This window comes from Tenrec ecaudatus, chromosome 16 (genome assembly GCF_050624435.1).
Source record: "Tenrec ecaudatus isolate mTenEca1 chromosome 16, mTenEca1.hap1, whole genome shotgun sequence".
Classification (NCBI taxonomy): Eukaryota; Metazoa; Chordata; class Mammalia; order Afrosoricida; family Tenrecidae; genus Tenrec; species Tenrec ecaudatus.
Window position 1 is genome coordinate 20,240,360 of NC_134545.1, and position 24,429 is coordinate 20,264,788.

A 24,429-nucleotide genomic window follows, 5' to 3' on the forward strand; every position below is an offset into this window, starting at 1 on the left:
CATTCTCAAAACATTTGCTCTCCACTTAAGCCCCTTGGCATCAGCTTCTCATTTTTCCCCTCCCTCCCCACTCCCCCCTCCCTCATGAGCCCTTGATAATTTATAAATTATTATTTTGTTTTATCTTTCCCTGTTCGACATCTCCCTTCACCCACTTTTCTGCTGTCCATCCCCCAGGGAGGTCACATGTAGATCCTTGTAATTGGTTCCCTCTTTCCAACCCACACTCCCTCTACCCTCCTGGTATCGTCATTTCAAGTGAATTTAATAGATTGAATTCAATCCAACCTACTGCAAGGCTGGTTGTACCCCACCCTCCACACTACTGGGGTAGCATGAAAGGAGGGGGTGTTGAAAAAATCCCAGCACAATCCCAGGAAAGGGCAAGGGAATCTGATTCACAGCAGGCTTCCCACGCATCCTGGGACTTGGGAGGACTATCAATGTTTGACATTTACCTTCCCAACACAATCACTGAAGACAAAAGGGGTGCACATAAGCAAATGTAGGGAAGAAAGCTGATGGTACCTGACTATTAAAAGCTATAGCATCTGGGGTCTTAAAGGCTTGAAGTGACCACCTAGCAGAGAAGCAACAAAGACCACATGGAAGAAGTACACCAGCCTGTGATCATGAGGTGTTGGCAGAAATAGGTATTGGAAGTTCAAAAAATTGATGTGAAGGAGTGTAGACAATGTGGAGACCCAAAACCCACCTGGTAAGGTAATTGGACAGTCCCTCATAGAAGGCCACACCTGGGATGCTATATCCAGCATGCAGAATACCACTGATGAAACACATTAACTATCCTCTAATTCTTTAATATTTCCTCCCCATACGATTATGGTTTTAGTTTTACCCTATTAATCTTGTTAGACCTGCGTACATTTATATAATTAAGATCATTAAATGCATGAAATCCAAGATAGATAAACACTTCAGAAATAGTAGGAGTAATGATTCCTGAGGGTAAGGGAAGAAGGGGGGGGAGGAGAACTGCTAGTAATAATAACTATATAACCCCATTCTAGGGGAACAAATAACAGAATCATAGATGAGTAGATACACTAAATGGGACATGGCACATAAAAAATTAAAATAATAATATATGCTAACAAGGGTTCCTGGGGGATGGGTAGGATGGAGGAATGGAGGGGATGATAAAGGGGAGTTGATATCAAGAGTTCAAGAAGACAGAAAATGTTTTGAGAATGGTGGCAGCAATTGTACAATTATGCACAACCTAATTGAATTATGATTATAATATATGTAAGAGCTCCCAATAAAATTATTTTTTAAATAAGTGGAATAATACCAAAAAAAGGGAAAAATAAATGGAGTAATACAAGCAAACAGAAAAAGACTTTAAGACAATATCCATCATGAGAGACAAAGAAAGGCATTCCTTAAGGACAAAAGAAATCATTAGACAAGATAAAATTATAATATCTATGCACCCAATAAAGGACCCTAAAATATATATAATCAAATTGAAGAAACAGAACCTCTAATAAATAGTAGGAGATTATGAAGTCTTAATAAATTTAAAAACAGATATATTACAAATCATTTCTCAATTCCCAACACTATAGTATTAGAATCTAAGATAGAGGAGAAACAACCACAAACATGCAGGAATTAAATACGCTCCTTAAAAACTGCTGGGCAGTTGAAGAAGTAGCAATAAAAATGTTAAAGTCTTGAAACTAATGAAAACAAAAATACAACAAACCCAAACTTAAGTGACACAGCAAAAGTAGTACTCGTAGGACGGTTTATGAAATAGATGCCCTCATCCAAAAAGACCTCCCCATCAGCACTTTAACCCAACATATTCAACTACGAGAACAGCAGCAAAATCAACCTCTAGCTATCAAAAGAAAAGAAATAATGCAAGAAGCAGAAAAACAACAGAAACACCAATAAGGCAAAGTGTGATTCTTTGAAAAGATGAACAAAATTGACAACCATTGGCAAAGCAAAAGATGTAAATATCACAATTCAATTGAAAATGACAGTATCACAACAGACACAACTAAAATAAAAGGGCAAAGCAAAGTTTAAGTAAGTAAACTTGATTATATCAATATATTTTTTAATGTTTTAAAGAAAAAATGCCCAGCCTAAATAAATGTTCTAAAATGCTCAACACAGTTCAAACACCAGATAAATGAGTTAAACTTTAAAAAAAAAATCTAAGTCTTACAAATAAACAAACAAATCAATAACACGACTACAAGGCTCTACCTGCAACTACAAGCTACCACCTCTCAGTCAAGCTACAGGTGGTGTAGTAGTCAAACTGGGCTGCGATCCAAGAAAAAGGCTGTCCCATAAACAGTTACAGTCTCCGAAACCCACAGGGGTCGCTATGAGTCAGCACTGACTCAGTATCAGTGAGTGTGGTATTTTTGAGTCTCAGTCAAGTTAACTGACCTGGTGAGCCAAGCACAGCAGAATGACACAATGCCTACACCATCCTCACAGTCTGCTTGTTTGAGCCTACTGCTACAGCCATTTCCGTCCCTCTGCTTAATCAAGCATGATGTCCTTTTCCAGGTATAAGTCTTTTCTGATAACAACTCCAAAATATGGAGTCTTAACATTGTCACTTATAAATAAGAAAAATTTCAGGTTGCACTTCCAAGACAGGAGCAACACGAATCCAGCTGCTCTTTCTGAGAGTAATCTGGTCACATACCACAAAAATAATTTTTTCTGGCCTGGTCATCCTGATTGGGGAAGTATTAATAGCCTTCAAGGGAATTATTCAAAAGGTAGTTCCATTATTTAAAAACAGGGGATAGGAGTTAGGGAGAGAGGCAATCCAACACCAATAAGTGGGATGTAGTTAGGTAAATGGCCTGTTGGTTTGTTTTTTAAACAAAAATGTTAATGGCATTGACACTACATGGGATTCAAAAGTATCTAAAAACTTTAAAATTAGGACACAATAATAATACTAGTATTGAATAAATTTGTTAAAAGGACAGTGTTACAGAGAGCAGGGCAGAATGCAGGAGCTGAAGCAGCTGTGAGAGTACAGTAGGAGCATGAACAGAACCATCCCCCCCAGCCCCCCAAAGGAGCCTGGAGTAACCAGACCTAATCACAACAGTCAAAAGGTGGAAACAGGCTCCTCAGCATAAGAATAGATAAACACAAAGTAGAACCAACACAATGGAATTCTACTCAGCCTAGATAAAAAATGAAATGGTGAAGCACACTGCAATTTGGATGAATTCCCAAGACACTATGCTGAGGGAAATAAGTCCATCACAAAAAGAATACTGAGAGGTATCACATACATCACATGACAGACCAATGGTTACTAGTTACCAGGGGTGGGATATGAGAGGGAAGAGAAGAAATCTTTTCCCAAAAAACAGTGAAGGTTCTACTTACAGTGAGGGGATGACTGACACAAGCTAAGGGTGTACATTACCCAATTTGACTTGTGTGCCATGATGGGATATAATGCTATATATACTTTTAGAACAGTAGCAGCCAAATTGGGGGGTGGGGAGTGTGCACAAATAAGTACTATAAAAGCCTCATGAAATCAGATTTTTTGATTGGCAGGTTTTTATGGTCATATTGTCCTGAATCTACTCAGTCAACTGACTTAAGTGTGTTTAATTTCTGTTTTTCCTTCTCCTTTGGTAGTACTGCCTGGGGTCTTAAAAGTTTCCAAGCATCCAGGTCTCTCCTTCTCTGGAGCAGAAGAAAAAGGTGACCCAGGAACAGAAATAAATGGTCTACGTGTCTGAATGCCTCCCTATTATCTCCTGTGGTATGAAAGCAGAAGAAATGGATAGTGTAGGGTACACCACTACTGAATGGTTTCATCAAGGACCCAACAGAAGGATCTGAACCAAAGAGAAAAAAAAGTAGTCATCAAATTCCTATGGAAACCAGACTTAACTGGATTCAGTGGAGTAGAAAACTCCTGAATCTACTGTCCTGAAATAATATTAATTCTTAAACAAAAACTTTCCCATGAATTCATCTGTAACCAAAACAAGTTTAGCTTAATTGATAAAGATGTCTACCTTGAACATTTTACTTCTGTAAAGAATCATATATAGACAATCTAGTTGAATACAGTAACTTTATATCACAGGTAAAATTTAAAGGGGGAGAGAGTGAAAGTTAAGGGTGGTGAGACAGTATGGGTAGAGATAATGAGAATGGTGACACAATGTGTACATGTAGAAATTGTTCTGCTACACATAGCTAGCTATGAGTCAGAGTCGACTTATGTTAACAACAGATTCATTAGTCCTTAGTAGAAGCCCTTGGAATCTGAAGTGTTTCACAATTCAGTATATTTTAGACAATGTATATTCATGCATCACACAACATCCCTGGCAAGGTCTGGTGTGGCTGCACCCAGCAATCCCACACAATAAAATTTCTGCAGCAAAATGTATGAATAACCACAGCAAGTGGAAAAATTAAGATTATATAGTCTCATAACAGTTCAGCTCAGGTTCTGGTCTGGAGGAATTACAAAAGAAACCCACAAAGCCCCTATCCTTTAAAACTAGGGAAAGGGGGGCTTAGAAAATAGAAACTGATCACAATAATCAACATACAGTCCCCATCCCAGGGGGATGGACAGCAGAAAAGTTGGTGAAAGGTGACAGGAGTTGGAATAAGACATGGGAAAAAATTTTTTAAAATAAATTATCAAGCACACATGGGGGAGGGAGGGGAAAAAAGAGGAGCTGATGCTAATGGCTCAAGTAGAAAGAAAATGTTCTGTAAAAGATGATGACAAGGTATGTACAGATGTGTTTGACACAATAGATATATGTATGGATTGTGGTAAAAGCTGTAAGAGCCCCCAATAAAATAAAACTAATATAACAAAAAACTAGTCTCATGGTAAATGGGCCCCTGCCCTGATGGTTAAAGAGCCCTGGGGACATGCTGGTTATGTGCTCAGTTGCTACACGGAAGGTCAGTGTTTCAAACTCACCAGCTGCTCGAGAAAGCTGTGACAACTTCTACAAAAATTATAGGTTTTTGGGGCAGTTCTACTCTGTCCTAGAGAATTAGTAAGTCAGAATTGACTCGGTGGCAATGGGTTGCCTGGGTGGTGCAATGATTGAGTGCTAGACTGCAAATTAAAAGACCTGGTCATCTGCTTCTGTACAAATTACAGGCAATAAAACCCCATGGGGCAGTTCTACTCTGTCACCATCTCATCTTGATTTTCCTGAAACTAAGAACTCAGGATTACAGGAGTATGGGGTGTAGCTGTGTGGTCAGTGATGATAGAAGGGTGAAGCAGAGGCTCTTCAGGCAGCAGCAAGAGCAGAGAGGGCACCAGGAAGCACTCTGCAGATGACCAAACCTCAACTAAGCCAATCAAGTCCATACTTCTGGTGTATCTGATAATGTACTGGAGTTACATCATTTTATAGTTCTCCTAAGCCTTGGTGATCTTGGTGCACATTAGAGGTTCAAACCTTAAGTCTTATTGACATTTCCAAAACACCACCCCCACCCATCTCTAGCTATCCAAGTCATTCCAACTCATGGCAACTCTCTAAGGCAGAGAACTGCTCTCTGGGGATTCTGAGGCTGTATAGAAGCAGACTGCCACATCTTTCTCCTTCAACATAACCTGCTGCATTCAAACAGTACATTTTTCAGTTAGTAGCTCAATGCCTAACTCACCATTCATTTTTATCCCTCTCCCTCGGTCACACCCCCCCCACCCCACCCCGTGTGTATGCTGTTTTCTTTATTTCCTTTTCAAAGCTCGTTAGTATGCCAGAATTGGATTGATTTCTGTCACTTTGCCGAATCTTTCAATCAGTCCTAACAATTTCCTTTTTGAATCTTTGAGGTTTTCCACACATGAACCATATCCTCTGTAAAGTTTTACTTCTTTGCCAAGCTGGATGACTTTGATTTCCTTTTGTTGTCTAAAAGCATTTATATTTCAGCACAATGTTGAATAAGAGTGGTGATAAGGGCATCCTTGCCTGGTTCCCTTTCACATGTCTCCCCGTTGAGCAACATGTTAGCTATTGGTTTTGTGTGTATGGCCTTTGTTCTTTCGAGAAATCTCCCTTCTGTTCCTATTTCGCTGAGTGGTTTTTTTTTTTAAGTCAGAAATGAGTAGTGAATTTTATCAAAATGCCTTTAATGTACCCATTGATATGGTCATGTAGCTCTTGTTTATTTATATGGTGGATTACATTTTTTTCTAATGCTGAACCATCTTGGCATACTTGATAAGAACTTCACTTGATCGAGATTTTCTTTTTAAAGACATTTATTCAGCACCATGATCAGACAATTATATTTAGCAACCAACAGCATAGGTGCATAAAAAGAAAAAAAGCTACATTAAAACCCTTTGCTGGCCGTGTGATCACGAGGTGATGAAGGGATGAGTTATCAGGCATCAAAGAACAAAAAATCATATCGTGTGCTCACCTCCCCAAAATAATCGCTGAAGACAAAAGGGTGCATAAGCAAATGTGGTGAAGAAAGCTGATGGTGCCTGGCTATCAAAAGATATAGCGTCTGGGGTCTTAAAAGGCTTGAAGGTAAACAAGCGGCCATCTAGCTCAGAAGCACATGGAAGAACACCAGCCTGTGTGATTACGAGGTGTCGAAGGGACCAGGTATCAGGCATCATCAGAACAAAAATATCAAATCACTTTGAATGAGGGGGAGTGGAGATTGGGGACCCAAGACCCATCTGCAGGCAACTGGACATCCCCTTACAGAAGGGTCACAGGAAGGAGACGAGCCAGTCAGGGTGCAGTGTAGCAACAATGAAACATACAAATTACCTCTAGTTCCTAAATGCTTCCTACCCCCCTGAACCCCCCCCCCATCATAATCCCAATTCTACCTTACAAATCTGGCTAGACCAGAAGATGTACACTGGTACAGATAGGAACTGGGAACACAGGGAATCCAGGACAGATGATTACTTCCATTTTCCCATATAGATTAAAAAAAAAAAATCTCAAAGTTGGTCCTCTTCGGTATCTTTTTAAAATCTCTTTTGCAGTTAAATGGGTACCTGGTCTTTGAGTCTCCTGAGACAGCTGTCTTTGGCTCCACAATTCTTCCATCTACTTTGTGTGGTCTTGCAGTAATGGCTTATCAAACCCCTCCACAGTAAAGTAAGTGACAAACCCAAAGCCTTGAGTGCTTAATATCTGGATCTCTCATTATAACACAGCCCATGAGCGACCCCCATTGCTCAACTATGGCTCCACAGGCTCTCATCTGTTGTTTCAAAGCTCAATCCCCTGATTAGTTTGTCACTGCTCAGGCTCTTTAGAAGACTCTGACTTAGACATAATGGTGGGGTTGTGGTGGGGGTACTGACCCTAGCAATGCTTCTTCCTTAGCATTCACAGACAAAGCTTGGCCAGGATTTTGTTGAGAATTTTTGCATCTTTGTTCATAAGGGATACTAGTCTAAAATGCTATTGTGGTGATGTCTTCACCTGGTTTTGGTATCGGGGTTATGCTTCCTTCAAAAAATGAGTCTGGGAGTTTGCTGTCCTTTTCTATATCCTGAAGTAGTTTAATTGGAAATGGTGTCAATTCTTCTGTGAATGCTTACAATTCCCCAGTGAAGCCTTCTGGTCTTGAATATTTTTGTTGGGAGTTCTTTAATGACCTGATCCATTTCTTTGGTTAAGGACCTATTGAGGTGTTCTATATCTACTTAGATAAAAGTGTCCATTCATCAAAGTTTTCAAATCTGTCTTTCATAGTACTGTTATTGTCCTTTGCATTTCATTTGGTTCTGCTGTGATCTCACCCTTTTCTTTATTATCTTATTGAGGGGCTCTTACAAATCTTAAAACAATCCATCATTCAATTATATTAAGCACTTATACATAATATTGCTATCAACATTTCCAAAACATTTTCTTTCTACTTGAACCCTTGGTATCATCTCTTTTTTTTCCCCTCCCTTCCCCACTCCTAAATCCTTAATCAATTATATATTATTGTTATTTCATGTCTTACAGTCTGTTGTCTCCCTTCACCCATATTTGTTATTCGTTCTTGCTGGGGGGTGGGCTATACATCCAACCTTGCGATGGATTCCCTTTTCTCCCCCTTCTCCCACATTATCGCCCTACACTAATCTTATCACTACTCCCACTACTGTTCCTGAGGGTTCTATCTGTCCAGAAGAATCCCACGTGTCAAAAGCTATTATCGCCCTACACTAATCTTATCACTACTCCCACTACTGTTCCTGAGGGTTCTATCTGTCCAGAAGAATCCCACGTGTCAAAAGCTATTATCTGTACCAATGTGTGTACTCTGGTCTAGTTGGATTTGTAAGGCAGAACTGGGTCATGGTAGTGGGGAGGGGTGGTGTCATTTTTTTATTCTTGTTTTTTGCATCCCCTCCTTTTCCTTTGTTTGCCTATTTTGCTAATCCTTTCAAACCAACTTCCTGTCTTGATTTTCCCCTAGTATGTTTGTTTTGATTCTTTCCCTCCCCCACTCATTACTTTTTAGCAGTTTTACAAGCATATAATTCACATTTTAGAATATTTTCTTTATTCCTGTACTCGTCATTAAGCGCTCCATTTCCCCCCATACTGCCTCTGCCATACCCCTAAGGAATCATTTAATCTAGCTACTGTCTCTAGATTTACCTATCCTAATAACAGCAACCAAGAAACAGGAAAAAAAGCCTCAACTGGAAAGCAGAAACTATTAAAAAGTAGAACAAATTAAAATGGCTAAGGGAGATTAAATAAGGTGTTAAGTTTCAACTTAACTGTATCTGCAATAATCCAGTTTCTAATGCACCTGCTTGACAGCAATCCCTCACCAGAGGCTTCATCCATTTGTATTTCCCCTTCACTTTTTTTATTTAACTGAAACACGTCCAAATGGGTCAAAAGGGAAATCAAATTACACTACTCTTTAAGTAGAACTGCCATAATTGATTTTAGCCTTAAACCACGTGTGGCCCTGCCAATTATTTTGTTTCTTCTGATGACTCAGTTTGTTACTCTGGTTCTAACTGTTGGAGGCGCTGTCAGTTAAGGTGCAGATTTTGAGTCTGTCTCCTTTTTTGGTGCGTGCATTTATTACTGTAAGCTGCCCTCAGTGTTGTCTTTGCTGTGTTCCATAGGTTTTGGTACGTTGTATTTTCATTCTCATTTGTTTCAGAATATTAAAATCTCATTCCTTGTGTCTTCAATTACTTAGTAGTTTTTAAGCAGGTGTTTAGTTTCCATGTATTTGATGTTTTTTTCCCCATGCTCTATTGTCGATCTCGAATTTTGTAGCATTGTGATCTGAGAAAATTATTTATAATGTCTCAGTGTTTTTTAAACTTTGAAGGCTTACTTATGGCCTAACATACTGTCTATTCTAGAGAATGTTCCACGTGTGCTGGAAAACCATGTGTGCTGTGTTGTTGGGTGTAGAATTCTATATTCGTCTAAAATGTCAAAGTTGTGTTATTTCTTATTTCTTTCCCCATGCTCTGTCCTTCCATGAGTCTGTGTCTATAAGCTCCTACTATTACCGCTGTACTATTTTTCTCTTCAATGCTGTAAGAGTTTGATTAATGTATTTTGAGGGTCTGTCCTGGGTTCCTACAGATTCACTAAGGTCTTGTTCTACTATCCCTTTAATCATTATGTAATATGTGTGTGTGTGGCGTTAATGGTAATTGTGTTCTTTTTTTTTTTTTTTTAACTGTGCTCTTCTTACTGTTTTGGTGCTGAGTTTCCTTTGTTTATGGATTTCCTTGTTCTTTTTCATTTTGCTGTTATTTCCCCGCCCTAGGTTTTGTCTTTTAAGGTTTTCTCATTTTCTTTGAGGTTACCTTGTTATTACTTTCTTCCCAGACTCAAAACTGTTTTGTCTTGTTTTATTTTGAATACTGCTTTAAGTGGGTTAATTTTTAGGGATGTCTTGTATTTTTATGAGATTGATGTCTGCTCTTGAGGATTCTCTGTCCAAAGGACTCCATTTCTTATTTCTGGTAAAACTGCTCTTGTTTTTACAAATTCCTTTAATTCTTCCTTGTCTGAAAATAATATTTTTCCTTCATATCTGAAGGATAATTTTGCTGGATGTGTAAGAATTTTTTAATGATCATTTTATTGGGGGCTCTTTTAACAATCCATAAATCAAAATTATCAAGTAAACTTGTACATATGTTGCCATCATTAGTTTCTAAACATTTACTTCCTATTTGAGCCCTTGATACCTTCCCTCAACCCCCCCCCCACTCTCGTGACCCCTTGATAAAGTATATAGTTATTTTCTTATCTTACACCAACCACTCTCTTCTCTTGTGGTTTCTTCCCCACTCTTCTCCCCACCTTCCCCCTACCCTCCCAGTATCACTACTCCCATTTCTGTTCCTGAGGGGTTTATCTGACCTGGATTCCGAGTATCCTGAGCTCTGTATATGCTCTGGCTTAGCCCGCTGTGAAAGGCAGAATTCGGGTCATGATGGTGTGGGGTGAGGAAGACTTAAGGAACCAGAGGAAGACTGTGTTTTATCGGTATTATACTTCACCCTTGTTGACTCATCCCTTCCTTGCGACCTTTCTGTGAGGGACGTCACATTGTCTACAGATGGGTTTGGGGCCTCTGTCCTGACCCCACTCACTCTCAACAATATGCATTTATATTTGTCTGTTTTTCTGTTTTTTTTTTAATTTTAACAATTTATTGGGGTTCATACAATTCTTTTCACAGTTCATATATATACATACATCAATTGTATAAAGCACATCTGTACAGTCTTTGCCCTAATCATTTTTTTCTCTTTTCTTCTTTTACATTTTATTAGGGACTCATACAACTCTTACCACAATCCATACATATACATACATCAATTGTATAAAGCACATCCATACATTCCCTGCCCCAATCATTCTCATGTCTGTTTGTTTTGGGTCTTCTTGGATGTGAGAATTTTGTTTGACAATTTTTTTCTTTCAGGATTTGGATACGCCATTCCACTGTCTTCCTGCCTGCATGGTTTCTGCTGAAGATTCTGAACTTATTCTTATTGGTTCCCTTTTTAGGAAACTTTTACCGTTATTTCCCCTGCACTGTTCTCAGGATCCTCTCCTGGCCTTCATAAAGTTTGACTACAGAATGTCATGATGGTGATTTTTTTTTGGGGGGGGGGGGGGGTAATCTATCTTAGTTTCTTTCAGCTTCTTGAATAATTTTCTCCTAATTTAATGATGTTAGGGACATTTGCTTACATTATTTTTTTTCTCTGTGGATTTGTTTCTCCGTTTTGGAAATCTGATGATGTTAATTGTTCTTCTTGATACCAAAAACTAAATTCACTGCCATCAAGTTGATTCTGACTCACAGTGACCCTACAGGAACAGAATTGCCCCAGCGGATTTCTAAGATTGTGAATCTTTTTCAGGAGAACGCTTAATCTTTCTCTATACCACTAGGACTCTGCTCCTGTTCCTCTTGATAGTATCCCACACAATTTTCTCTGATTGTTCTCACACATTAAAATTGAGATATTTGTCTTCAAGCTCACTAATTCAGCTATTACTTAAATTCGACTGTTTTATTCTTTAAAAGTATTGTCTAATTCAACACACTGATATGGCAATATGGGAGAATCTCAAAAACATTATAAATGAAAAATTCCATATATAAAAACTTACTTTATATGACTCCATTTTTAGAACTGGCAATTTTAGAGAACAAACAAAACTAAATGCAGATTAGTGGTTGCCTAAGGGTTATAACAAGCAAAAATAGGGATTTGACTCTAATGGCAAAAGGGAACTTTTTGGGGTGAGAGAAATGTTTTCAAAACTGGATTGTGATAATGGTTGCAAATCTGAACATATGCCAAAGGTATATTTTATGGTGTGTCAACAAAGTTAAAAACCTGTAGAAGCTAAAGACAATTTCACTTTGCTTACAAATTGATCAACTTACAAAAACAATAATCATCAATCAAATATAAAAGAGGGAATGGTGTTTTACCCTGTAAGATGAGTATGAGTATTTTGAAAGAGCCCTAGGGGTACTGTGAATTAGGTACTGGGCTACTACTAATCGCAAAGTTGGCAGTTCAAACCCACCAACTGCTCCAAGGAAGAAAGAAAAAGCAGTCTACTCCTGATGTGGCAGTGGGGTTTGGTTTGTTGGCTCAGCATATGACCCAAACTATGAAAATATGGGGCCTGGTTATCTGGTAGGAGCAGCAGCTGATCTTCTTTCACTGTGCCTGGGGCCTCAAGCCTGCCTGGAAGGGAATTCTAAGAATCTGCATTGGACTCACTCCACCATCATTCCTCCAATCCGGAGACAAGAAGCTCTGCAAGCCACTGGGCTTAAAAACACAAAACTCTGGATAATCAGTAACCATAATCAGTAACTGCAAATTATGCGGCAAACAAAACATGTTTGAATTAGTAGACTAGACCAGCTAAGAAATAAATACACAATTGATTTTTTTTTTTTTGGTTAAAATGTCCCACACCAAGTTCTTTATTTCTCAACTGTAGGTTATTTCTTACAGTGGAATATAATTCTTAAAAGGGGAAGCAACTATGATATGGCTTCAAATTCTCAAACGTTATTTTAGGAGATAAAAGAAAACAGAAATTACTTGCTTACTAGAGGGGAACAGAGCTCTGGATCCAGCTAATACAAAGAATAAATCATTTGAAAAACAGGTTTTGGGGGAAGAAAATGTTCTAAAATTGATTAGAAAAATGATTGTACAACTCTTCTTAATGTGATCAAACTATTGAATTGTGTTATATGTGGGTTAAGTGTTAATAAAACTGTTTAAAAAGCATATAGGTTTGCAATTTGCTATCTTAAAAAAATAGGTTTACACATAAGTTACCTGATTTTAGTTCTTAAGGTACTCATGCAGAAAAACAGAGTCTTTTCAAATTAAATGGCATGCTAATGGATTCTGGAAAAGTTATTTTAGACTTGTGTTTGAACTATACCTAAAAAACTCATTGTCATCAACTTCATAGCAGCTTTATGCCCTGTATAAGGTTTCCAAGGTCACACATCTTCTTTATGGGAGCGGAAAGCCTCCTCTTTTTTTTTTTTTTTTGCAAAGTAGCTGGTTGATTCGAACTGCTGACATTATGGTAAGAAAACAGGCCTAAGCCACTAAGGCTCCTTATGTTTAAAGTAAATGCTGTAAAATCAAAAGCAAGGGGAAACTCACTAGAAAAAGTTTAGGGTTCCTGACTAAGCATCTCCATGTCCCACCCCATTATCTTCAAGTGACTTCCATTTTGCCGGGCATCCCAGTGTTGCGGCTCCTTGAGGGCACTGCCCAGACATACACTATTTGCTGACATAGGGAGCCCAGGTGAAGCTGACTACTCTGTCCTGAATAGCTCATAGCTGTGGTGACTTCTGTTAAAAACCACAGACTACCCTACCTAGTCCCCTTTATTTCCTATCAGTGAGTTTTCAACACAATGTGGTAATCCTCTTGTGGGAGAACAGTTCATGGCCCAGGGCCTGTCACACAACCAGAGTTCAACAATAAGACAAACATGTGACTGACATTATGTACAAACCATAGCTGTTTCAGCTTACATACAAATTCTCTTTAATGACAGACTTACAACATTCATACTCCAGACTGCTGAGGTGGACCCAATCCCTTCTTTTTTACATCATTTTATTAGGGGTCCTTATAACTCTTATAACATTCATACATTAACTGTATCGAGCATATTTGTACATATTGCCATCATCGTTTTCTTTTTTCCTTTAAAAATCAATTTATTGGGGGCTCATACACTTCTTATCATAATCCATCCATCCATCCATTGTGTCAAATACATTTGTACATTTGTTGCCATCATCATTCTCAAAACGTTTTCTTCCTACTTGAGCCCTTGATATCAGCTCATTTTCCCCTTCCCTCCCCGCTCCCCCTTCCTCGTGAACCCTTGATAATTTATAAATTATTTTGTCATATCTTACACTGTCCAATGTCTCTCTTCACCCACTTTTCTGTTGTCCATCCCCCAAGGAGGTTATATGTAGATCCTTGTAATCAGTTCCCCCTTTATACCCCATCTTCCCTCCACCCTCCAGGTAGCACCACTCTCTCCACTGGTTCTGAAGGGATCATCTGTCCTGGATTCCCTTCGTATCCTCTGGTCTAGCCAGATTTGTAAGGTAGAATTGGGATCATGATGGGGGCGGGGGAGGAAGCATTTAAGAACTAGGGGCAAAAAAGAACTAGAGGAAAGTTGTTCTTTCATCGTTGATACCCTGCACCCTGACTGGCTGGTCTCCTCTCCGAGACCCTTCTGACAGGGGGTGTTCCAGTTGCCTACAGATGGGCTTTGGGTCTCCACTCCGCCCTCCCCCTCATTTAAAATATGATTTTTTTTTGGTTCTTTGATGCCTGATACCTGATCCCTTCGACACCTCGTGGTCACACAGGCTGGTGCTCTTCCATGTGGGCTTTGTTGCTTCTCAGCTAGATGGCCGCTTGTTTACCTTCAAGTTTTTTTTAATTTAATAAATCATTTTATTGGGGCTCATACAACTCTTATCAGAATCCATACATACATCAATTGAGTAAAGCACTCTTATACATTCGTTGCCCTCATCATTCTCAAAATTCGCCTCCCACTTGAGTTCCTGGAATCAGCTCGTTTTCCTTTTTTTAAACCTTCAAATCTTTAAAACCCCAGACACTATATCTTTTGATAGCCGGGTACCATCAGCTTTCTTCACCACATTTACTTATGCACACATTTGTCTTCAGCAATCGTGTTGGGAAGGTGAGCATCATGGAATGCCAATTTAATAGAAGGGTTCTTACATTGAGTAAATACAGTCTACCCTTTGCACTCCCTCGGGAGCTCCCTGCTCTGCTCTCACCCTGTTGCTCTGTAACACGCCTTTAGTGTTTTGCATCGGTGTCTTGGGGTCAGATCGGGCAAGTGTTGCCCCCTATTGGGCCATGTGTCAGTGAGAGACATTGTGCCTCATCGTGGCATCAGCCATTTGGCCCACCATCATCATTTTTTTTCTTCTTTTTTTTTTTTTTAAAGTGTCTCTCTGTGGACTGGCTGCTCTAATCAGGAAAATCATCCTCACGGCCTGGTGGGCCAGGCTGTGCTCTACTCTCTCCTCCTCCTCCTTCATCTGCTCATCATAATTTTCTAAACATTTACTTTCCATTTGAGTCCTTGGCATCAAGAACCCCTTTTTATGGGAGGGAAAACAAGGCTTAGGTTGGGTACCTTGCACACAGCAATCAAATTTAATGTTTACTTCCTGAAAGAAGATAAACTCTGGGATGAGACTGTGGTCAGGTACAAAGTAATGGTGGCTTAAGAAAATCTGATGACATCAACTCATATGTAGTTCATGTGTTATAAATATATCAAATTTTAGATAATGCATTTTGTTGGGGGGGGTTAACCCTTTTTTGGTTGGGTGGGCTTGTTGAGAACATAGACACCAATTCAACCATTCCTACATGCCTGAGATAATTTTTAAAAGTTAGGGGGGTAAGTAAAATTATATTTTAATTACATTTTCCATAAACTTTGTGAAGTCTTCTCTTACAATTCAGTGACACTGATGACATTCCTTTAGCTGTGCAACCATTCTTCCCCTCCCTTTTGGAGATGTTCCTCCCACATTAAACTCACAGCCTTCTTAAGGTATCTATCAAATCTCCCATTGCTACAATGACTTTGATCAGATATAAATAGATCTTAAAAGGGCATAGTGCTCAAGGCAAGCTTTTTTTCTTTACTAGTTAAGATAGACTATGTGCTATTTGGATTTTTCAGAGGACTCCAGGGGACATTTTTTGGCTGGAGGTCTAAAGATTATCTTGGAGCAGCAGTTTTAGAGATTCACCCCTCCTCCATGGCTCCAGCAAGTCTGGAGTGCACAAGAATGCATTTTGTTTTTAAAATGTCACCCAGTTTAGCTATAACCCCATACTCAAGACAGAAGGGCAGAGTGGCATGAAAAGCAAACCCTTCTGCCTCGAGCAGTTTTTTCAGGTTCTCTCCTTCCCCCAGGCTCCAAGAGCAGGGAACTAAATAACCTCTTTAGCAAACTGTCCTCAGATGAGGAAATCAGCTTCCATAATGATTCTCAAAAATCAAATAAAACAAAAAGAAACCCTTGATTCTGACTCATACTGACCCTACAGGGCAGGGTAAAATGCCCGGATGGGTTTCTAAGACTAACTTTATGGGAACAGAAAATCTCATCTTTCTCCTGATCCATAAAGATTACAGCTTTGGAAACACCCTGAGGCAGCTCTACTCTGAGGCAGCAGAAAGCAGCAATGGGTTTGGTTTTTCTGGGTGCCTGTAAATATAACCCTATTTAGAAAAAAAGGGAGTTTCTTTTGTGTTATGGGGCAAAGATGAGACTGGAAGATTTACAGTCTTGGAAATCATATAGAGTCCAAATGAGCTTCAACTAACTCAGTGGCAGTGAGTTAGTTGTTAATGGAGGTCACACCAAAGTAGGGTGGGTCCTACACCCAATCACTTTGAGTTACCAAAAGCACAACAGATTCTAAGTGACCCTACAGAACAGAGAAATGCTCCACAGGCTTTCCAGGCTGCCAATCTTTATGGAGGCTAGCTGTCTTACTCCTCTCCCATGCCCCAGCAGCTGGTGGTTTTAGACCACTGATCTTTTGGTTAACAGCTAGCCATGACACCACCTTGTGTACAGGCATAAAAACAGCACCAAGAACTTTAAAATGGCAATGTCAGGAGGGGCGCCTGCTGGCCACCTGTAAATGTCTAGCAAGACCAAGCAGAGTTTGATTCTCTCCTCCAAGAAATGGCCTCGTAGTGTGCTGGTTGTCAAGTAAGCTGAAGACACACGCCTTTTGGAAGGTAAGGCTGCTAACTTCTGCTTAAGTGAGTGGGGAAGTGGTAAAAAGTGGTTTTTCAAAGACCCAGCTCAGCTCTGCAGAGATGCTTGGTGTAATACTATCTTGTAAATATAAAAGTAACTGCTTGGGTCTGACTAGTTCCTAGTTCCTGACTCCAACAATACCTGAAGCTTTTAACTGTACCTCCTTATCCCTGAGGTATCTAGAAAAGGAGTCCTGGACCTTATCATAAACTCATTTACTCACACTAGTTCCGGGGGCTTCTGTAGCCTACAGCTATTAGTCGGTTTCTCTCCAAACCCAGTGCTACCAACCCAGCAAATCAACCATAATCTCTCTGTAGGTTCCCCTACTCCGCCTTTGGCTATCTATGACCTGAAACTCCAGGCCATTCTCCAGTGCAAGCTTGAACAAGACTTTTTCCAGGCAACTCTCTTGATGACTACTCCATCTAGCTCACCAAAACCAAACCCACTGCCAGTGACAACTCACTGCCACCCTAAGAGACGGAGCAGAATGGCTCTGTGCAGGGTTTCTCAAACTGTATGTCTTTAGGAACACAGAATGCCTCATCTTTCTCACTCAGAGTTGCTGGTGGATTGGAACAGAGGCACCTGGACTCCTTCAGATGATATTAAAGCCACCTTTATTTTCCTCTGTCCCTCATCATACTCGGTAAAGGTTATGATGTCCTGTTCAACTGCAGCTCTGGTGAAGAGTGTGGGCATCTCGCACACAAGGCAGGTACACAGGTGGCATTTAATACGGCTTACTAAATGAGTGAAAAATCAGGAATCTAGTGAAGGTTAAGTTGGGGAGGAGGGGAAAAATTCAACACTGTCCTCTGGACAAAAACTGAGTAGCTTCCTGCATATTCCCCTCACTCCTCTTCCCAGAATCCAAGTGTTCCTCCTCCAGGCTCCTCTTCAGGTCCAGACCGTCTACTGTGACAGCCATCACTGTGTCCTCTACATTAGTACATTCAGGAGCCCAAGCTATAGAGAGTGTGCTTCTTGGTCGCTTGGGAGAAGAGAAGAAATTCCAGGCATGGTTTTTTTTATTTTTTTAAGTACAGGCTTTGGAGATTGCAGTTCTGCAATGTTTGTTTACCTGTGTGACCTTGGAAAATTATCTGAGCCCTATTTCCTTATCTGGAAAGTGAAGAACCCCACCACCAACAACAAAACGAACAAACAAAAAACACCCCCCCAAAATAAAGACCTCCAAGTTGAGAAGTGGGAACGAATTTGAAAGCACGGCCCATAGAGCAAGGCAGACATGCAACTCAAGCTAGCCTGTGGGTTTCAGCTACTCCAGGCAAGGCTCCCACATCCCACTTGCCAGCTCAAAACAGCCTAGGCTCCAAGTCTACCCAAAATGGTGAATCTGAGAACTGTGGAGAACTATCCTACTGGTTTCTCAGTGCTTTTTCTTTATCCAATTGAAATCTTTCCCCAAAGAGAATCTTACCCTGCTAACGCCAGTTATCAAGTGGTCTCCAGTTAATAAGAGTTCTGTTCCCAAGGAAATTTTAAAGTCAAATTTGTACAGAAGTATAGTTCCATTCTTAGATACCTTCAGGCTAGTCCATTGTTTGTCTTAGAATGTTTCTTTCTATGCATAAAAAAAGGTAAGAAACACTTCCAGATACATTACCACCTCTTTAATATAAAACAGTAACAACATTTTCATATACCTTGCAAAGTTGTGTCTATTTCTTATTAAGAACCATTTTACGCACCTCCCATTTTTAATGTACTAGGCTTTAAAGGAGTTGATTTGTCTAACTACAGGAGGAAAAAAAGGATAGGTTAAAAAGAGTAGGGAAAAAGTTTTGGTGTTGTAGTGGTTAACACTTCAAGGTCAGCTGTTTGAAATCACCAGCCACCCCAAGGGAGAAAGTTGAGGCTTTCTACTACCATAAAGAGTTATAGCCCTGGAAACCCACAGAGGTGTTTCTACCCTGTCCTCTAGGGTCCCTATGAGTCAGCAGTGAGTTTGGCTTGGTTTTTTGGAAGGAAGTCAGAAATGTTCCAATTAGGGCACATGAGAACCTCCATCTGGGGTGAAGCCCAGGGTTCCTCTATAAGGAGCCTATTGAAAACTACAGAGCTCAACCTGTTCCTTTTATAAATGATGGGACAAAAACAACAAAACAAAACAACTCATAGTTGAACAGAGTAGAACTGCCGCTTCTACGATTCAGAAGCTCCACATGAGTAAAGCAGAGCTGCTGGTGGGTGGTTCAAACTAGTTACTTTCTGATTAGCTGCCCCGGTGCATAACCTACTACACCACTAGGGTTCTGTAAATGTGTAGCTGTCCATAGTCTTTCTCAGGAAGTTCTCCCTAAGCCTCCTGGGCCACTTCTGCTGCTCTCTAGCAGAAAACTGGGGAGACTGGGAGTTCCTGGGTGTGTCTGCTCAGGCACCCTTAGTGTGGGAGGCCCTGGTAGTCAAAAAGAAAGGGCAACAAAGAGAGAAACATAGCAGACCAGGGCCGGGTGGGTGGGGCGTTCAATGCTCTGGATGTCAGTTGAGAAGTAATTGGAGGGCTTTTTAATAAGCAAGTACATTAAGTGAGCAAGGTAAGAAATAAAGCAGTATATATAGTTCCTAGGAAGCTCAACTGGATACTTTCTATAAAAATCTTTTCATAAATACCCGAGGACAGAGATGATACAAATTCAATTCATTCCCAACAGAGAAACATTATTGTATGTGCTAGTAACACAAGATTAATTTTGTTCTTCATTTTACTTGTGCTCAAAACTCTGTTCAGACCCATTTGACTTTCTGATGCTAGTGGAAGCTGGATTCCTTACCTTTGAACCCTAAAGGAACACAAGAGAATCTTTATGAACAATTAACAGTCAGTAAGCCAAACTAAGAATATGAATGTCTGGATCTAGGGCTTTCATAAATGATATGCTAGGGGGCTTCAGATAGTTCATGGGAAAATTCCATTATCTTTCTATTCGATTTCCCCCCACAAACTTTTTGAAGTTCCCTCACCTGCCTTTCAGACAGGGGGTATAAATATCCAGGAAGGGGTGTGGGAGGCGGGTAGCAGCATCAAGAGGAAAAAGGGAGTTTATGCAGCTGAGTCTTAGAAGAAGCTAGAACTTGAATGGTGCCCAACATTTCTCAGGCGGGGGTGTATTACTCTTATCTTGGGCAGGAAGTTCTTCACTTGATGGGGATTACCCAGGCACTGCAGGTCATTTAACACGCCTGCTTCACTAACACGCACATAGAATGCCACTAGCAATCTTCAATGTGACGACCACACACACACACACACACACACACACACACACACACACACTCCCTTACTTAAACGGGCCTGAGGTACTATACAATGGGCACACAATTAACAAAGCTTGACAACTTTCTCCCCTACGAAACTAGCCTAAAGTACTGTTTTTACAAATGAGAATCTGTGCTCATCCATTCAAGACTTCAATTACGGTTTACACACTTTTTCATCACTAAGCTTTTCTCATAAATTTCAGGATGTCTTCTGGATAGTGCCTCAACTGCCCACAAGTACCACAAACTTAATTAATCCAAACCAGAACTCTCCATTTCTCCCTAACAGACCGGCTGTGTCTCCTATATTCCTTCTCTGAGAATGGCACAGCCACCTTCCAAGACCCAAGCTGTGGAATATGCAGTGACTAAACCTAATCCATCACTAGGCCAGCCTTGTTCTGTCTCATAAATCCCTCTCAAACCTAATCCCACCTCTCGTGGCCATTTTTAACAGTTCAGCTCATTAACATGGAGTCATACGGACCCTGAGTGTGTTTTCGACACTTGGAGTTAAGTAGAAAGCCTAGGCTTTCCCCTTAAGAGCTGCTAGAGGCTTCAAACTGCGGACAGTGTGAACTGCAGCCCCACATGTAACCACTACATCACCTTGGAGCTTAAAGTCTCATTATTCTGTGATTGGCTAACCCATACTTGCCATCAGGCAAAATCTTTCTGATGACTTAAAAAGGCTCATGGAAAAAGTCAATTATCTTTAGTTCTATTTTTCCAAGAATTTCTTCAAGCACCTTTGTGTTCTTAACAAGTGTCTCACTTTCATCTATCTCCTGCCAATGCCATCATATAGTTGCACCTCAACATCAGTGATGCAAACAAGTTACCATCCTGGGCTGCTAATGGAAAAGTCCGAGGTCCAAATCCACACAGAGGTACACTGGAAGAGAGGCCTGGAGTTCTACTTTCCAAAAAGAAAGACAATCCCTATGGAGCACAGCTCTAAACTATAACACAGGCAATCGCCATGAGCAGAAACTGACTCGACCACTAGTGGTGTACATAGTCACAACTTGGATAATAAAAAAGGAGAAGGGAAAAGTATTGATGGATTTAAACTGTAGTGCTGAAGAAGAAAAGAACACGCCGTGATCTTTTTATTCCTGTTTTCCACAAACCTTTTCAAGTCCACTCATACTATGGATGCACACATCAATCTTACAAGAAATATAACCAGAATGCTTCTTAGAAGGACGATGAGACTTTGAAGAGTCAACAAAAACGTGGGAAACCCTCACTGAGACGGACTGACATCATAACCACAATAGAACTCAACCAATGGTTTGGTTATCGTGAATGGGAATAGACCACTAACAGTCTCCCACTCCAGTGCCCCTTACTCTATCAGGGCACCAGTGTTGTTCCAGCTTGACTCCCCCTCTTACCTGGCAAAAAAAATTTTTTTTTTAATTTAACCATGTAAATTTCAAAAATGGTGATGTTCACTAGTTAAATAAGATTAGTCAAACTCCGTTTTGCCTTCAGAGTCCTCTACAGCTTGTCACTTTAGTACTTTTCCATGATGAGATTCCACCACTCAAGCTGTCACTTGTTCCTATTATCTGCCAATCGAAAATTACACCCACTCTTAAAGGCCTAACTCAAATCTCATTTTTCATCTTTATATCCTCCACATCATTAAGAAAAGACTCTGTGAAAAATTAATGATGATTTACAAATCATAAAGGGTTTATGAGGGAGGGAGGAGACAAAAATGCGGAGCTGATACCAAGGGCTCAAGTAGAAAGAAAATGTTTTGAAAATGATGATGGCAACATATGTACAAATGTGCTCAACACAATGGATGGATGGATGGATGGATGGATGGATGGATGGATGGATGGATGGATTGTGATAAAAGTTGAACGAGCACCCAATAAAATGATTTACAGTTAAAAAAAATGACTGCACAGAAGAGGCACAGTCCTCATAAGCTGTCTCAGGAAATGCCAAAAGTTACTAATTAGTAACCCCAAAAGCCTTAAATCCGCCTGGAAACATTAGGTCTTTAGAGATCACTATTCAAACAGTACATTCCAGCCAAGAAGCACTCCACCAAACTAGCTTAGTTAATCAACATTAAACACTAAAATGTGTGTAATGCCCAAGATTACATTCTCACTAGATTTTATCAACCTCAAGGTAAAAAGCTTGGACCCAGGGTTCAAATTCTTACTCTCCTTGGATTTTACACAGTAAGACAACTTAGTACTTCACCAGAATGAGAACTTAAATGGTCAAACAAGTAGGTGAACAGTGACACAAATACCAGAGGGCTTGGAAAGTTCATGGAGGGTAAACATGGAATTAAAAAATAATGGAATTGTTCCAAGATCTTCCTGAAGCCCCTTTGTGTTTATCAGATCAAAGGTATATTCCCACTTTAGCTTAAAGTTATTTTTCTGATACAAATGTTTATAAGTGGCAAAATTATTTAGACCTGATTTTTAGTGCATTTTAAAAGGTGCCAAAAGATGTAGTGGACAATTCTTAACCTCTTAGATATTTGCTGGCATATCCACCAGCAGATGTGCTAGTGGAGAGAGACACATAACGAGAGACTCTCTCTTCAGAACTGCCATTCAGTAGTGGTGGTACTGAGTCAATTCCAACTCATAACCATATACATGGGATTTGCGAAGATGCAAATCTTTACAGAAGACAGTCTAATCCTTCTCCCACAAAGCAGCTGGTAGCATTTGAACAGCCGACCTTGTAGTTACCTAACAGTACCACCAAGGTTCCCAATACTTTACAGGGCCCTATTCTCACATGTATCAGGAGGGATCAGTGGTGGGAAAAAGACATCATGGTTGGTAAAGTACTGGGGCATCACAAACTAGGAAGCCCCTCCATGAGAGGCACTGGCTGCAACAATGGTCTCAAATACGGCAACTATGGGGAGGACCATACAGAACCAGGCAGGGTAACAGGGTTGCTTAGGCATTGAACCACTTCTCCAAAAAACATTTGTTCGGCCTGACCTAATGTCTCTTTTGGCTAAGCCTGTTAATTCATGCTGTTTCACAGTTGTGTACTGTGAAGCATTTTGCAGAAAATGAAAACATTCAATTAAATGTTCAAGAAAAAAATTTAAGTTATCTTTCTAGGTAACTAAAGCAACTTCATAAAACATGTCTCCTGTGGCATTTCTAAAATTATGATCCAATTTGAATACATTTCAGAAATAGACTTGCTGATAACGTAAAATAGGGGAAATTCTGAAATTCATACTCTTTCGGGCAGCAGAGTATCATGGAAAGAGCTGCAGCATTTGAAATTGGACTTTTCTGAATCTAAAGTCTGACACTTTAATTGTATTACTGTGGGAATTTACTTCCCCTGGAAACATATCCTGACCTGAAAGAGGAATACAAACTACCAACCAACAACAAAACCAGAAAAACAACAACTATTGCTGTGGAGTCCATTCCAGCTCACAGTGTTCCTCTAACAAGGCAGGGTTCAGCTCCCTAGGGTTTCTGAGGCTGTAATTTTTATGCAAGCAGAGCACCACACCTTTGTCTAGTGGCGCAGCCCATGGGTTCAAATTGCCCACTGCTTTGTCAGCAGGCTGGCACTTCGATCAGTGTGCCACTAGGGCTCTTTTGATAGCAAGATGCCACCACCATTTCCTCCCTGGAGATGGCTGTTCCAATAAAATGAGATTCTTTATGGATTATTAGTAGCTGACCAGAAAGTGTTCAATAGATGTTAATTTGCCTCTTTCACGCAACACAGAAACACACAAGATGTATGTGTAACAAGTGTTCACTTCCCAAGTCTGCAGCACATAACCCAACAGGCTGGTCCATGCTAATAAAGCGCACGTCATTCCACAAGCATTTGTGCAGCAACTGGATCGAGAGGAGGGAGGCGGCATGGAGCCTGCAAGAACTCCATCGGGGCTGCTGTGGGTTACCCAAGGTCGGAGGTAGAAAGACAAGGCAGACGGCGCTTCCTTAAAGATGAGCAGTTTCAGAAACCTTAGGACTTCACCTCTGTCATGAGGGTCCCTGTAAGTAGGAATTGAGAACTTAAAAAAACAAAACGCTCACTGCCCTGCACGGCGACCCTACAGGGCAGGGTAGAACTGCCCCCGTGGGTTCCCGCAACTAACTCTTGATGGGAGTCGAAACCTCATCTTTCTCCCTTGGAGCAGCAGGTGAATTTGAACTGCTGACCTTGTAGCTAGCAGCCCACACG

At 40.3% G+C, this 24,429-nt stretch overlaps 1 protein-coding gene across 1 annotated transcript in view; it reads right to left on the reverse strand.

Annotated features, from left to right (window-relative positions):
* Positions 1-24,429, reverse strand: part of MAPK1 (mitogen-activated protein kinase 1) — an 83,108-nt gene that overhangs the window by 57,345 nt on the left and 1,334 nt on the right. The window lies entirely within an intron of this gene.